The sequence below is a fragment of the Oryctolagus cuniculus genome, chromosome 4, assembly GCF_051225735.1.
Source record: "Oryctolagus cuniculus isolate XC-2025 breed Fujian yellow rabbit chromosome 4, ASM5122573v1, whole genome shotgun sequence".
NCBI lineage: Eukaryota > Metazoa > Chordata > Mammalia > Lagomorpha > Leporidae > Oryctolagus > Oryctolagus cuniculus.
Window position 1 is genome coordinate 70,711,484 of NC_142870.1, and position 17,946 is coordinate 70,729,429.

The window sequence follows — 17,946 nt, forward strand, 5'->3', positions numbered from 1 at the left end:
TAACCGTCCCTCTCAAGAGGAGTTTTATTCATTTGCCAAGAACTACAACCACTAATAGTGTTGAGGTTTGTTGCTTCTTTTTAGCTAGTCTAACAAAAAAGTTACACACTCCTTAAGAAGATGTTCATCTTTATAGCATTGCTCAGTGTATCAAGAGAGAAAGGGAGAGAATGTGTTATTTCACACGCGTTTAGAAAACCAACTTTTAAAAGTCCCTCCAGCTACCCTCAAAAGAAGAGACAATGCAGCCACTTTTTCACCAGAAGTTTCTGTGTAAGAAAGATATCGCAAAAGAATAATCAAATTCAAAGGCATGATTCTGGCATTGCCTCACCTTTGAACTGGTCGTTTCTAAATAAGCAGCAACCCATATCTGTATTAAAGTGGGGAAAACACTTTTTCTTATGAAAAAGAATTTCATTCATTTTTCTGAACTCCACAGTCTTGAAGTTATAGATTCAGACTTTGAAACCTATTGAGCCAACTAACCATACTTTGCACATGCATTTACTTGTATCATTGGTGGTACTGTGCAGTTTGCTTTTAAGACAGTTGTATTCTTGCTCCACTTTTATACACACAACTTCTGAATTAGAGTATTTACAGATTTGACAAAGCAATGTCTTCCCACAAGTGACAGAGGTTTCACCTAGAAGCCACCTTGGGAATTTGGGCACAGAAGTCAAGGGAGGTCTATTACCTATGTAAATATTTGTGAAACTGACTGAATTTTTGAATATGAAAGAAAAACATTTATTGAGAGAAGATTGTTTTATATCCTGAAGAAGTAGTGAGTATTTTTTCAGAGAATTGCGGAATTCCACAATCATTGCTGTAAAGGGGGATTTTGTCTTTATAATGACAGACTATCAGGGTTAGCAGAGTTCATGAAAATTATGTATTAAGATCATCTGTCAAGGCTTAAATACCCTGTAAAATATCCCTGTGTTTGTCTATGGTTACACACCTTAATAGAGGAAACTAGGATCTATAGATATTAGGTACTGTTAGGGATTGATTGTGTATCCTAGAATTTGGTTGCTAAAGCCTTCAGCCCCAGTGTGACTGCATTTGAAATAGGGCCTAATCCAGTGGGACTGGCATCCTTACAAGGAGAGGAAGAGGAGTTCAGGAGCTCAAAAAGAAAAGACCATGAAAGGACAGCGGGAGCAAGCAGAAGGCCATCTGCAAGCCAAGAAGGAGGCCTCAGGAGAAACCTATCTGTCACCACCTTGATCTTGGATTTCTAGACACGCCTGTGAGAAATAAATGCCTGGGTTTAATCTGCCCAGCTTGTGATATTTTGTTATGGCAGCCTTAGCAGACTAAGAGAGACCCTAAAATTCTCACAACAACTTGCAAGGTAGACATTGCATAAAGCTACTTTACAGGTACATAAACAGATTGTGGGAGGTCACGATATGTTCCAGGAGAAAAAGAATCACTAAATGGCCTGAGATTTAACTCAGGTCTAATTTCCTGACCAACATTTTTTCTTCTTGTTGGTTTTCCGTGTTTGAGCACAAGAGGCTGTTGCAAAATTTTGTTCTTATAATCTTCACTGGCTCATGTTTTGCTTTTTGGAGAAACAGAAGGCAATATAATTTATCTTTTTTATGACTGTCCTTCATATACTTTATTACATTCCTTTCTCATGAATTTCCAGAAAATTTAAGTTTCCTTAACTATTCTTTATATCATGTTTCATTTCCCTAAAATCTGAGACACTTATTAATGAAGATGTTCCTATTTATTTAGAGTTCCTATTTCTGGGCTACTAAGCCATATATCCCCTTTATCATTGATGAGCAGTCTTTTAGAAATAGAAAGATAAAATCGTGCATTTATCCACTTGAAATATTTCATCTGGCTCAATGTAGCCCATCAGTTCAATCTTTTGAGACATCTTGAGAACCTCTGTAACTTCATCTAACAACTTTTCTATGCATCTGGAGTAATAATCTGATGGACATGCATTCATCCAAGTCATTAAAAATATTTTTGACCAAGATAAAGTCTAAGTTAACCCTGTAATATGCCAGAGGAATCCCCTCCACTATGACACCAAGCCAGTTGTTCGCATCTAATAGTGTGGTCATTCAACTAGTTACCAATATGTTTGTATACAAATAAGGTGGATTACTTACTAATCTAACCCAGGAGAGATCTGCTCACATACTACATATATGCTTTCACTGAAACCATTCTGGTTTCTAGAAGGCACTGCACTGTCAGGGGATCATAACCCATTGCTTTATTGCTTTAATAATCCATTCTAGGCTCTTGCTCAGGACTGACCCCAAGCTGTTTCTCTTCATAAACTTTTTGAAAACTGGAACATTTTCACATCTTTAGTTGTCTAAATTATTTTCTCTTCTGAAATATAAATGGCAGCAACTTTTGATCTTACTGACAAATCATCTCACAAGTCTATTGTTCTCTCTCCCTCTTTCAGGTTCTCCTTTTTCTTCCTTTTTCCCTGTTTCTTCTATGGAAAGGGCCAATTATGTGTACCAATCACCTGGTACCAGAGATGATACAGTGCACGGAGATGGATCTTCAAACTGAAAGAGTAGAGAGGACTTAAACAAGGTGTTGTCCTCAAGTCTATGACTGTGCTGGCAGAGGAGAAGGGGCTTGATGTGGTGGTGCTTCGCTCCCATCTATACCACAGCTCTGCATGGCTGTGGTATTCTTGTAGCTATGTACCAGGAGACAATTACACCTTTACCTCTTTACTTTGGATGATCTCCTTTGCCAAGACTCAAGACAGCTTTGTATTTTTCAGCCTGTAGCTGAGAAAGATTGTGATATATAATGCTTTTATTTTCCCATGAAGACTTTCTCTGAGGCAAGTGTGTACCATAACCTTTCCCTAATCAAGAAAAGTTGTTTGGGCGGTGGGGGATGGGGAAGCAGGTTGGACTTTAAATGCACAAATCAGTTCTAATAAAAACACTGAAATTCAGGTGCCTGAGGTTAGAAATACTAGAGGGAATTCAATTACACTAATTAATATTTAAGAAGGGCTAGAGATCACATACTGAATGTGGGAAACTAGGCCAGCCAGACATGAGCATATGGGGAGGGCAAGATCAACAGATAAAAGTAACAAACAAATCATACATAAATGCTCCAGCAGGAATGAAATAAAGAATATAAAATAAATGTTCCAACAGACACTGAAGAGGAGGTAAAGTAAATGGTCTACCAGACATAAAAGCACAATGTTCCAACACACACAAGACATTTTATTGGTTTTATATAAACACATATATTATAAAAATGATTTTTCCAAATAAGTTAGTAGGAAATGTTACCCATTTATAAAAACAGACTCGGTTTGGGTTCTGTGGATTCATAGCATGCTATATTTGCTCTCTCTTCCTCACTGGTTCATCACGTAGGAAGCTCAATAAAGCTTGACTTTCATAACAGGCATTTCCTTAATGGCCCAGTCTACTTGGATACCCAAAATCTGAACAGCTGCAGAGTGCTCCTGGTTCCACAGAAGTTTTTTTGTAGTTCTGGCTCTGGTGTGATTTGTTTGGTGTCACAGTTTGTAACACATGGTCTCTATAGACCTGATTTTGCATCAGTGGTCCACATAGTTAATTCTGATTTTTGGATATTCTTTTGTATATTTGAAAGCTTTCTAGCGAATACCTTACTAGTGCCAAAACCACCTTGTTTCTACCATGCACATGGTTCTCTCTTCTTCTGCAATAGCATTTAAATACTCTCTTTTCCATCTTGTCTCTACCTCTAAATCTTTTCTGTTTCCTTCATCTTAAGAGAATTGAAAACTGGGAGCCAAGATGATTCCCTGGGTTGTTTTTTATAGTGCATACAGTTAGTACACAACATGATGTTTTCATATACATTGTTTTGCTTTTGCTATCAACATCATCATGTAGAGGCAGAAGTATGGAGGAGTAGATGGAAGAAAGATGAAGACTGAGATTTAGATTCCTATCCCAAATTCTCTGGTACACAGATAATAACTAAATGATGTTGGATAAGCTGTCTGTGTACCACATGTGACATCAGGCCCATGTTGAGAACAAAGAGAAAAACAAAAACAAAGTTTGTGCCCTTCAGGAGCTTAACTGCTAATTGAAAAAATAATTCAGAAATATCAAGATCTACCAGACACAGCATGCCCAAGGGGTTAAATTGTCCCTAAATAATAGGAGCAAAGAGAAAATAAGGTTATTTCTTAAATATTTGTTTGAACCAAAATAGTTATTTTCAAATTATGCTTTCTGGTCCCCAGTTTGCAAAGAGATGATGGGAAAAAGGTGACAGAGCTGAGAAATATTTAATTAAAATAAGTTGTTAAAATGTACACTTAAATCAATTTACAATTGTGATAAAAGTCACACGCAAAAGTAAATGTATTATATACATCTTAAAATATACGGGAGATGAATGAGTCATTACAAGCTAAATATGTAAAGTTAGCCAGTTTTCACGTATGCCTCAAAGTAAGACTCTGTTACTGGGGCCGGCGCCGCGGCTCACTAGACTAATCCTCTGCCTTGCGGCGCCGGCACACCGGGTTCTAGATCTGGTCAGGGTGCCGGATTCTGTCCCAGTTGCCCCTCTTCCAGGCCAGCTCTCTGCTGTGGCCAGGGAGTGCAGTGGAGGATGGCCCAGGTGCTTGGGCCCTGCACCCCATGGGAGACCAGGAAAAGCACCTGGCTCCTGGCTCCTGCCATCGGATCAGCGTGGTGCGCCGGCCGCAGCGCGCCGGCCGCGGCGGCCATTGGAGGGTGAACCAATGGAAAAAGGAAGACCTTTCTCTCTGTCTCTCTCTCTCACTGTCCACTCTGCCTGTCAAAAAATTAAAAAAAAAAAAAAAAAGACTCTGTTACTGGAAGACAAGCCATTTTAAAACAACAGCACTGGGGCCGGCGCCGTGGCTCACTTGATTAATCCTCCGCCTGTGGTGCCGGCATCCCATATGGTCACCAGGTTCTAGTCCAAGTTGCTCCTCTTCCAGTTTAGCTCTCTGCTGTGGCCCAGGGGGGCAGTGGAGGATGGCCCAAGTGCTTGGGTGCCTGCACCCGCATGGGAGACCAGGAAGAAGCACCTGGCTCCTGGCTTCGCATTGGTGCAGTGCCTGCCATAGCAGCCATTTGGGGAGTGAACCAATGGAAGGAAGACCTTTCTCTCTCTGTCTCTCTCTCTCTCACTGTCTATAACTCTACTTGTCAAATAAATTAAAAAAACCCAGCACCAATAAAATCTGTTACTATATGCAACTACTTATTCATGTGCTTCATGATTTTCTTGATACCTTATAGTATTGTATTTCTCATACAAGAACACACTGAATTCTGAAAAAAATATGATAATCCAATCCTGGGCCTCTACTTTTTTACATATTTACCATTATTTTCATATTGGTTGATTTTGCAATATTCAATATGATAAATAATTTAATTTATAAAAATGAATTAAGAGAGAGTAATCTATTTGTTTAAGGAAATATGAGAAATCCCTGGATTGAGCCATTTTTATATCCCTCTAACTCAAGCAGTATGAGTCTCATGTTTCTGGCTCCAGGATGGTTGGTTTCTGAATTCATCAATTTGTTGGTTAGACAACTGTATACAGCACATGCGTCTGGGGCTCTGACTAGATTCTCATATAATGGCTACTACTTCTTCAGGCTTAAGAAGGGCAATATTTTAAAACTGAGGGACAAAGCCAGCCCACATCAAAAAGAAGTCACCTTGTTTTAAATTTACCCAGTACAAGCAATCTATCAGATGCCCTCAAAGTCCAGAGTATCAGAATTTAATATATTAGTTTAAAATTAACCAGTGGTATCCAAGAAACAAGTCAAAGGAAACCTCTTTAATTACCTAAAAAGCTCATATTGCTTATATTCATTTATGTAATTTATGGACACATACTTATGTATTTTTTCTTTTACTCAAAACATATTACATCAAAAGATGATATCTGTCTAATACTAACCAGTCTTTACCAATGAGTGAACCAAAAATGACTTTTCACCATCATGGAGAATGATACTACCAAATCTGAGGAAACATTCATTTTCCAACTCTAAACCACACTCTACTATGTAAGTTTTCATGTATTTATAACATTGATGTGTAAGTCATATACCAAGGGACATGTAGATATAGAGTAGTCAAACCAGAATTGTATATATATATTTGTGTATTTTTTAAAGGCTGTCTCTCGAAAAGTACAACAGTGTAAAGGTTAAGAATATATCAGAGGCCGGCGCCGCGGCTCACTAGGCTAATACTCTGCCTGCGGCGCTGGCACCCCGGGTTCTAGACCTGATTGGGGCGCCGGATTCTGTCCCAGTTGCTCCTCTTCCAGTCCAGCTCTCTGCTGTGGCCCGGGAAGGCAGTGGAGTGTGATGGAATGAGAAGGTGAAAAGGTCATGCCAAGATGGCCACTGAGAACAGAAACTGCCTGGCAACAGGCCATGATTGGATGGCTTTGGAAACCACATGACAACAGAGCCTGACTGACAACAGGCTGTGATTAGATGGCTTCAGAAACTGCTTGGCAACAGAGCCTGACTGGCAACAGGCTGTGATTGGATGGCTTTGGAAACTGCCTGGCAACAGGCTGTGATTGGTTAGGGCATAGACTGCCCCTTGACTGGATTGGCTGCCTTGTCTATATAAGCAGCTGTAGCAACTGAAATAAATGAGCCTGCAGGCCCGTTTTCACCCGACTCTCAGGGTCTGTGTGATGACTGCTCCATGCCTCTCGCCCCCACCACGCTCTTCCTCCCAGAAAAGAATCCACTGCAACAGTGGAGGATGGCCCAAGTGCTTGGGCCCTACACCCACATGAGAGACCAGGAGGAAGCACCTGGCTCCTGGCTTCAGATCGGCGCAGCGCGCCAGCCATAGCGGCCATTTGGGGGATGAACCAACGGAAAAGGAAGACTTTTCTCTCTCTCTCTCTCTCTCTCTCTCTCTCTCTCGTCTAACTCTGCCTGTCAAAAAAAAAAAATTAAAAAAAAAGAATATATCAGAGTTTCCATCACAGCTCTATATCCCAGTTCTTTATATATAAATATAAATTTTGGCAAAAAATACTTAACCTCAGTTTCCAATTCTTTTTGAAAAAAGCTTTTAAACATTTTCATTTATTTATTTGAAAGGCAGAGTTACAGAGAGAGAGGGAGAGACACCCCTGTGGGTGCAGGGGTGAAGTACCCAGGCCATTCTCTACTGCTTTCCAAGGCACATTAGCAGAGAGCTGGATCAGAAGTGGAGCAGCTGGTACTCAAACTGGCACTTATATGGGATGCTGTATTGCAGCTGCGGCTTTAACCACTGTGCCACAATGCTGGGCCCTAGTTTTCACCTCTACAAAATGGATGAAATAACAGAAAACTTATTTTCATGGATTTATAGTAAGAAATCATGAATAAATGAAATTATCAGTGAATGTTGCTTAGTATATGCCTAGAAACTGAAAAGCCCTCGATAACTCTTAATTGTAGTTTCAGATATTTTAAATATCTAAAAAACAATTGTTTTATTATGTTTTTTTTCTATGACCTGATTGTACTCATAATTATTGACTATCTGTTCTTTCCTTCTGGAATGATGTTCTGTTGAGTTTCTTTTTCTTTAATTCTACCATGTTCTCTAGCTCTTCATGTCTGCCTCATTAATCAGATACAATTGCAAGGACTCATTTTGTAGCTCTGCATTCGGTTTTCAGTCACTGCTTGTGCTGTTCTCTGAATCCTACTCAACCGTTTTAAAAGTGAAAGGACTAAACATTATGAGAATTTGTTGAGACTCATGGTTATCAAAATTAGGGATATTACTATAAATGAATCGCACCAAAGGAGAGCCACTGTCCCAGCAGCTGGGAAATGGCTATACATGGTGGGAATCAGTGAACTCCAAAGAAACAAAAGAAAAAAAATCAGAAAGGCCATGAGACTTAGATGATTTACAAGGAAGCTCAAACTTAATGAACAGCCTCTGAATAATGGAGCCAGGAAAGTCACTTTTGGTGAAAATTTGGACAAGACAATCATACTGAAAGACTGACACTTTCTGACAAATGGGAGCCAAGTGAAAACAGGATTAGGAATAAAATGGAAATTTTTACTGTATTTTATTTACTTATTATGAGCTCTGCACTGCAGGTACCTTTGTGTACTACTATGGACAGGGTGCTTAAGAAACACTTGGTGGTAATGGTGATGGTGATGGCAATGGCAATCAGTATGCTTTTAAGGACCAAAGACAAAAATTCATGGGACAGGATAAGCTAAGGAACACAGATTGGCAGACAGAGGGCTAAATATTCTGTGATACAAAATTTTTTTCGTAAATAGGACTCTGAGGACTTAGTTGTTTAAAAATATTTATTTTTGTCTATGCAACAAAAACAAGAAGGTTTACTCTAAAGAGGAATGTAGATGTATAACTTTTTGTCTTTTGCCTGGGTATGGACCTGCTTCTTAACATCCAGAGCACTAAATTCAGTTAGAATGAAAAACAAAAGACACTGCCAAGGAAATTGAGATGGTAATGTAGCATCACGGCTGAGAGAATAAACTATCAAGACAGGACGAACAAAACCAAGTGAAATGGAACACAAGAACTTAACACAAGTCCAGGATGCATTCTATACTGTTAAAATAAAAATATTGCTAAACAGAACCAACATTGCTCTTCATAGGAATATTAAATGAAGGATTTTTCTAAGAATCTTTGTGGATAACTCTTCTGAGATTATTCAAAATATGTCTTATTTTTTCAGAACTGCCTTTGTTTCCAAATGAGATTTGAAAATATTTCATGAAACAAATGAACTTTTATCAGAAAGAACACATTTAATTACCAAAACAAAAGGCTAGCCTCCATAGTAAAAGAAAACTCCAGTCAGTCAGTCACAAAGGTCAAGTAAGTCTGTTCTAGGAAGATATATTTTCATAAAATATTCTCATTAAAGCACTGATATGTTCCTTTTTGAGAAGAAATCACTCTACTCCACTGTATATAATTATAAACCAGCATTCAATGTATATTTGTTTCAAACATAGAAAAACTCATATTCATTCTTATTTTACAACGAATTATATAAACTTCTAAAATTATCTTAAAAAGAAAAATCTTTTCTGCTAATTAAGTGTTCTTGTTTTTTCAAGTAGTGGACATTTGGAAAAAAATATTAAAAAGTATGATATTACAATGGATATAGCCACCAAGTCTACATAATCATTAATATATTGCTTTAAAATTTAGCTTTCCTTTTATGCTACTATTCTATAAACTACTTCTTTGTTGCCACAGTTAAAATACGTTTTCATTATATTTGTTATAAATGCCCTAAATATGGTGAAGATATTATTGCTTTAAATGACAATAATGCAATTGTGTAATAAAGACTATATCATTGTCCCATTTTTTGATAAAATCTCTTTTTTGTTGATATCATTTCATGTTAGGCTTTTTTGTGCTGCTTAATATTATAATTAATAATTCATATTTTTGTCTTTCTCCTCTCACTCTGACAACTTTTATTTTTAATCGGTGGGCATGTGCCAAATTGGTTTGTTATTTATTTATAATGTAAAATGACAAGGGAATTGAATATGTGGAATAAGATAAAGAGATTTTCTTCCATATGACAAAAATTTCTTAGTAATAGGGATGTTTCCTGCTTTTCTTTATGAACTTCAGGATTTTCAGGAAGTTAGATCAGACATTAGACCCCTCATATGACAACATGTGGTAAATGCATTAAGTGGAACTGCTCATTTATTTTATTTCATTCATTTTAGTTTTGTGAAGACATCTGGGTACATGCATAAAAAGAGAACAAAGTATACCAAATATGTAAGACTCTATTCTGAGAGATCCTATAGTGTCAATTAAATGAAAATTCTGACAAAACAGACCTATTTGTATTCTTTCCTAAAAGCCAAAACATGCACATTTAGTAGGAAAAAAAAGAGAAAATTGTGAAGATATGGGATTTCCATTGGGAAAAATAAAAAAAATCCTCTATCGGTGGGAGGTTTATAGATAAATAATCCCTTCAGTTCTGCCCCAAACCAGATAAACAGATCCTGAATACTAGAACATTGAACAGCTGTGACAGAAAATTCATAGTGTATGGGGCTGGTGCTGTGGCATAGCAGGTAAAGCCGTTGCTTGCAGTGCCAGCATCCCACATGGTGCTGGTTTGAGTCCTGGATGCTCCACTTCTGATCCAGCTCTCTGCTATGGCCTGGGAATGCAGTGGAAGACAGCCCAAGTCCTTGGGCCTCTGCACCCACATGGGAGACCCAGAAGAATCTTCTGGCTCTTGGCTTCAGATTGGCCCAGCTCTGGCCATTGCGGCCATCTGGGGAGTGAACCAGTGAATGGAAGACCTCTCTCTCTCTCTCTCTCTCTTTCTCTGCATCTCTGTAACTCTGTCTTTCAAATAAATAAAATAAATCTTTAAAAAAAAAGAAAGAAAATTCATAGTGTAGCCTCAAGAACATCAGCAACCATGTCCTGTGTTTCCTCAAACATTCCAATGTCTCCCTTTCTTCAACGAGCTTAAAAGCCATAATCCAACATCACTAGCAACTTAAGCTAGGCCCTTCTCTCTGGCTTTGCCACTGTTGTCAATCTGCAAATCTCTGAGGCTTTAACACCAATGAGCCTCCAATATTTGAAACAAAGGAATATTTTCCAACAACTTGATATTCATTTCCATTTATTACTTGTCCATTACTTACATTTGTATATAATATTGAACACTTCAAAATCATTTTTATGACCTTAGTTATTTTGGTCATTATTAAACTATTGGAGGTTTTAAGTTCACATTGAGTCAAATGTTGGGAAATGATGCCCAGGGAAGTTATGTCCTCTAATTCAGGTCAATTCACTTGGTGGCAGAGCCTGACCTACAGCATGGGAATTCTAATATGGTATCACTTGCCTTTTGATCCTTAAGGAAACCTTTCCTGCTTTTATGGAATATGCCCATTTTATGGGGTCTGTATGAGCAAAGTTACCTATATTTATGTGTACTTGGTGTTTAGCTCTCAAAAGTGGATTATGGAAAGAACTGATTTCACAAACTATGTATTGGTATAAGATTATGCAGTCTGAGGTGGTTTGGTTTAAATGACAACAATCAAGATAGTAATGCCAGTATTCTGAGGTACTGCTCCAAGTAGTCAGAGCTGATTTTCTTTTTAAAGTTATCTTTTTAAATTTTCACAATTCATTTTAAGGTTTGGAGCTGGTGAATACAAATAAAAGAGAATATAGCTGCTGTCACGTCAAGTGTATATCAAAGGGTTATTAAGAGCCACAACTACCACTTGATGGAAATGATATTCCTAAGATCTTATTAAAAATATCTGCTTATAATTAAATAAAAATGGAAACTATTATGGTGGATATAATATTAAGGAACTGGTAAAGTTTCAATACACCTCTAAATGACCAGATTATTTGAAAAGTCTTCCTTGTGGTGAGGAAAACCCAAAAAATTATTCATATATCAAATAGTTAAGTTATTAAAGAAGAATATTGGCATATGTTTGGTTAGCATTTTCACTTAAATGGCATTACAGGGTCTTTCACAAATGGAAGTTGATTTAGACATCAGTATTTTTGGTCCACAATGGTTGGGGCAGAGGTTGGGAGGAGGAAGAACTGAGTACATGGAGAAAATGTGTGCATTTGAGTGAATTTAAGCATGTGGAATTTAATTATGACAAGTGTCATTATCCTGTGTTTATATAATTTTGTATAAGATAAGTACTTTTCTCCATAACTGGTGTTTTCATGAGCTCTATCATGACATCCTTTAAGAATCCTTTAAAAATATCAAATGGATTTTTCCAAACGAAAATTCCCATACTTCAGTTTTATTTACATCTGAAAGTCTCCACTGATTTGGCCAGAAGAGGGAACTGAATACTGTTTAGAAGCAATCTTTTTCATCATGATCAGAAATATGGTTTCCCTCAATTATCAGAAACTATAGCAATACAAAGGATTAGATATTTACCTAGATAAAAATAATATCAGAGTTCAATTGGTATCTGAGAGGTGAGAACAGGCTGAGATGGACTCCTTGGCTTCCTTCTGTCCAAAAATTTCCTGTTTCCCTATTTCCTATGGTTACCACCATGGAACATGTTAAAATCTCAGTAGGGACTCTGTTTCAACTTTTCCTTTCAAAACACACTGAAAAAGCTTAATGGAAAAAAAATGTCCTTCCTATCGCCATGCCAGGCACAGTGTAAGATCCACAAACTTAAAAGCCAGGCAAATAGTCTTTTATGTGCCCCAAAGCTCAGCAAGTGACCTAGTGCTAGAAAAATTCCCAAATAGACATGTGACCTGACTAATGTGTGCTGTGAGATGAGTCAAGGAAAATGGAACCATCTGTACTTTTATTGGACAATCAAATAATTCCTCTCCATCCATCCAAAAACATAATTTCTACTTTAAGAGATACAAGGTTTTTAGTTTTCAAAAAGAATCTAATTTTCTAAATTGGTGGTATAACATGATTTATATATTTTATACCTATTAAACATAGGTAAAGACAAGCAAATGGACTTATAAAACCATGACTGCCTTAAAAAAATTGTTAGCTACTTGTCTATGAACCAAGGCTTCTATAAGACTTACAAGAGGAAATCAAAGAAGGTAAAGAGAATTAATAAGGTACAGTAAGCTTAAGAAATAGGCTGTGGACAACCTTTCTCTTCTAGATAAAACTTTTCAATGATTGAACTCTTAAATAAGTGACGGCAGAAAAATAAAAATAAATTGTAGAATGTGTTAGTTTTTGAAATGTTTACAGAGCTCCATCTTTTACATTTTGAGCCTACGTGTTGACAACCCATACTTCTATTACCTCATATGGGAATTTCAGACAATTTGTTGCATTTTTCAAGTTTTCAATTTTCATAGGAATGTGGAGGGCAGAGTAGTAATAGTTGGTAAAATATCATAATAAAAATTTATTCTGTTAATTTTGATCCTAATAAAATACATTCAATAGTACTTCAAAAAGCTAACGGCAACACAAAATTAAAAGATAGTTTTGGTACAAAAAATTTTAAAAACTAGGCATATGATCAGTGCTCAAAAATTCATGGAAAATGTGTTATGAAAATCTAGGCATGAGGCTGGCGCCACGGCTCACTAGGCTAATCCTCCGCCTTGCGGCGCTGGCACACCGGGTTCTAGTCCCAGTCGGGGCGCCGGATTCTGTCCCGGTTGCTCCTCTTCCAGGCCAGCTCTCTGCTGTGGCCAGGGAGTGCAGTGGAGGATGGCCCAAGAGCTTGGGCCCTGCACCCCATAGAAGACCAGGATAAGTACCTGGCTCCTGCCATAGGATCAGCGCGGTGCGCTGGCCACAGCGCGCGGCCGCAGCGGCCATTGGAGGGTGAACCAACAGCAAAAGGAAGACCTTTCTCTCTGTTTCTCTCTCTCACTGTCCACTCTGCCTCTCAAAAAAAAAAAAAAAATCTAGGCATGGACTTCAAAATTGTTTTTGCACCAAAATAAACATTTTTAAAGTCTGTTTGCCACTAACTTTTTGAAGTACCCTCATGTATGCAGGAAGTAAGGGTAAAACAGAACTAAGCAGATACTCTGGACAGGTGACAAACAAGTATTTAGAGAGAAAGTCAAGATACTGGTCCTCTGCGTAATAAATTAAATTGTGATCCTCACTTTAAAGATAAGGAAACTGAGGTACACAGTATCATTTATCGACATGATCATAGCATAAGTTAGGGACAATGCCAAACGTTTAAATGTATTATCTCACATAATTCTTACAAATATCCTAGAAAACAAATGCTGTTTGTCTTTTACAGATAGCAAAGTTATTAGGTGACAGAAATTTGGTAACTTGCATAGTAACTTAGTGGAAAAACCAGGATATGAACTCAAATCTGTATGATTTCAAAGCCCAGGTTGTCAAAAACTAGACCAGTGGTTTCTTAGTTCTGATTACACATACGAAGCACATGAAAAGCTTTTAAAAACTTATGCTCAGACCCTCACCTAAATCAGAATTCACTGTACAAGTGCCCAGAGATGGGCCTTTGTTTCAAAGTTCCCCTGGGTGACGGGACACACAGCTGGGGAGGGAACTGCCACATGACGCTGCCCAGCCTCCATAAAGATCAGGAGATCTATGCTAAGACGTCAGGTAGCACTGGGGCCCAGTCCCTTGCAGTCAGGTAGCACTGTCCTCAGTCCCTTGTAGTGGCTTTCCCTTGTGCCTCCATGTCCACCTTGACATGTTCTTTCATCATGACTATTTGGAGATGTAACACACAGGCAGAAACTCTTTACAGAGCATTATCGCAGCATAGCATGATCTTGGGTCCATCAAAGAGAAACCTGTTTATATCCATCTATAAGTGATGATAAGTGAACACAAAGACGCACATTTAGTACTGTCATCCCCAAAAGGCTCATAGAAAGCTGGTGGTAAAAGCACCTCGTACTAAAGCTAGTCACTAAAATTTGAAATAGCCTCCTCCTCTCCCTTCACAAATCCAATAAGTGTAGCTACTAGATCTAAGGGGAAAAGATCCAATTACTACTCTATGCAATGCTGTTTCTCTCAGGATCTTGAGGCAACCAACAGTCATTCAAAACATAAAAGTAAAGTGAAAATGTCTCTAGTTGAAGTGAAGACAAAATGAGTGTAGCTGGAAGACAGTAAAATTTGAAGTCACGAGGCTGAGGGTTGTATCCATGTTCTGCCACTTGACTGCTACCATTTGAGGCCTTCCTGAGCCTGGATGTCCTTTTCTGTACTGAAGCTGCATTTCTGGCAGGGCAGTGATTCACAACGTGTGGTCTCTGGCAGGGTCACTGGGGAACTTGTTAGACATGAAATGATCAGTCCCTACCCTGAACTCAGAATGAGAAACTATGTGTGTATGGGGTGGGGGGGACTTGCTTTAACAAGTCTCCCAGTAAATTTGGTTACCTCAGTGAATTCTGATGCACTCATAGGGCTGTTGTGTAGGATAAAAGGAGATTGTGCATAAAATTGTTAGTTCTTATTACCGTCTACTTAACTCAGAAATCTCAATTTCTCTCACAGCAATATTTAGAGAAATAATGTTACAGCCTACATTAGTTAGATAACAATCTAATTTCTAAGTTTCATTTTGAATGTGTAGACGAGGCACAAGTCAACCAGAGGTTATGCAATTACCTTGGAGTCAAAGAGAATGCAAGGAGTAGAGCTGAGAAGGAAACCCCGGTGTGAACTTGATTTTAATTCAATCAAACTGTTAAGGTATCAACCACGCACTTTCATTTATAATCACAATGAACCTTTTAATAAACAGGTTTTTTATCTATCCTTTTAGCTTAAAAATTTAATAGCAGTTTTTTTTTCTTTTGGTATTTTCCAACAGATTGACTTCTATAGTTCCTGACTATGGATAGCTCAAGTCAATAGGTATGGAGAGTGGAAGTCTCAGTGGTTAAGATGCTGGTTGGGACACCCAGATTCCAAATCAGAGTGCTTGGTTTGAGTCCTGACCCCAATTCAGATCCAGCTTCCTGCTACAAGGCATCTGTGGATGCAGCAGGTGATGGCTCAAGTACTTGGCTCTCTGCCACCCATGTGCTGGACTCAGATCATGTTTGGGGTTACTGGCTTCAGCGTGGCCTAATCCTGGCTGTTAAGGGCATTTGGGGAGTAAACCAGATAATAGAAGATCTATCTCTTTGGGTCTTTCTTCTCTCTTTGTTTTCAAATAAAAGTAAAAATAAATTTTTTTTTAAAAAAAATTAGAGTCAGTAGGAATCACAAACTCTCTATACTGAGAAGGTGCAAATGTCCACAACTCCCTGTGCACATAGCACATAGCACTCCTCTTCCTCATCTCACAGTGCTGATTATTGCAATGACAGAAGCCATGAAAAATAAAAGGGTTTATTCTAATTTTCACTTCAGCAACATGTGGATACCGCAAAAAAAAAAATTAGGCTGGATTTTAGGAGATGCTTTGGGATGTTTTTCCCACTCACTCCACCCCGCCCCAGTCAGAAGCACTCTATCTTTTTACTGTAATTTATTTGATAGAGCTACTAAGATGCTTGATACTTGTACATGCAAGGGTGCCGAAAAACAAAGAGTGAGGCGATGGGTTGTTAATGAAATTCTCTGATTGTAAAAAGCACTTTGGGATGATCAGGTGGTAAATAATAATAAGAGGAAATAACATAAAGTGCTTAGGTGCTACAGCAATATTCACCATATAAATGCAGAAGAGATCTGACATGAATAGAATTTGCATTTTATGCAGCTGCTGTGTGTGTATATGGAATATACAGTAGCTAATTTTTCAATAATGCTGGTAAAATATTGTTCAAAATCTATTCTTGCTGTCTTCTCGCTTTAAAAGGCATTATATAGAAAAACACCCATCTGTCCTAGTGAAATAGTGAATATGTTGCAAAGAGGCTCTTTTTCTAGCCTCTTTGCATACATAAAAAAGAGAGATCCAATAAAAGGAGAGAACGAAGAGGAGAAAATAGTAACACCATTAGAACAGTTGTGCAGACATGCACAAAGGCAATCTTTGAGAAACATCAGGGATAAATAACAACGTGTGGCAGAGGATCTCCAGTAAAAATATATGATTTACAACAAAAATACAGACACTTGCTCTTTATATTTGCTGAGTTACTTTAATAATAGTGGTTGTTTTTGAATGGAACTAGGGAGAAGGGAGTAAGAAGTGCAGTTTTATTGTGGGTTGTACATTGTTATTATTGCTGTTTAGATTAGCTACAACATGAATTTCATTCCAGACTCTTCCAACAGTCCCATGAACTTAGTGCTTACCATGAATTTGCCTTCAATTTTCTTATTGCTATTTCATTTAATATTTATTCATTTTCAATGGCTATTCAACAGGTATGCTACATCCCAGTCCACGAGTACTCTCCTTTAGAAGAGATAGGATGAGATGTTTAGAGTTGGAGAGATTCTCTTAGCCATAGGCAAAGTATGTGATCAGAATTCTGAAGAAGTACAGGGCAGGATGTAAAGACCACTAGTCAAGCAATACTGAGAGCTGAAGATCAAATCAGCCAAAGGACACAATTCCCTCCCTTCCTTAGTTTTGTCACTTTGTCAAATAAACAACTGTTTCTAGGATCTTTTCTGTTCCTGGTCTTTAGAAAGCAGAATTGGACTTAACACATCCAGCGATATTTCAAAACATCTCAAACTTCCAACTTAGAGAACACAAACTTCCTTGGAGAAACTCAGAGAAAGCCACCCTGCATATTCACAAAACTTGTACATATTTCTAGAATAGGAGAATGGAGGGACAATATCCACAAAATAATAATAGTAATAATAATAATAATAGTAGCAGTAATAATAATGCAAACAATACTCTGAATTATAGAGCAGGATTTATCACAAAGATTCACCTGTATTATGGCAGACTCCAGGACATGGAGGTCTTTATGTTATATTTTCATCTTCAAGATTCAGCCAAAATCAGACTCTTCGGAAAGCTGCAAATGCTCTCAGTACAGACTTGAGTAATGAGATTGGAACCTGGAACTGTGGCATAAAAGCATCTCCCTGCCCCTTGTTCTAAAAGTTAACTATTAAACCTTATGGCGTTCATCCTGATTTGGTTTACTCAATTCTAGAAACAAGGACGTGCTGATCAGATTGCCTTGGGCAACTGAACGCCCAGTGAAGCCTTTGTGAAGAGCATGTTCTTCCCACCAACCCTACTCTGAGGGCTTCTGTTATCAGATCATCAGCTCTGTGTTACTAGTGAAAGGATGCAAAGTCTCTTTTGAAGAACAAGTTCTTTTCCTCCCTGAGTTTTCTGGTTTTGATACGCTCAACATTTTAAATGCTTATTCTTTTTCTTTTTTAACCCCC

General features: G+C 38.0%; 1 protein-coding gene across 47 annotated transcripts in view; it reads right to left on the reverse strand.

The window, feature by feature from the left end:
• The window catches only part of ZBTB20 (zinc finger and BTB domain containing 20), an 873,240-nt gene that overhangs the window by 412,115 nt on the left and 443,179 nt on the right, over nucleotides 1–17,946 (reverse strand). The gene's annotated exons all lie outside the window — the stretch shown is intronic.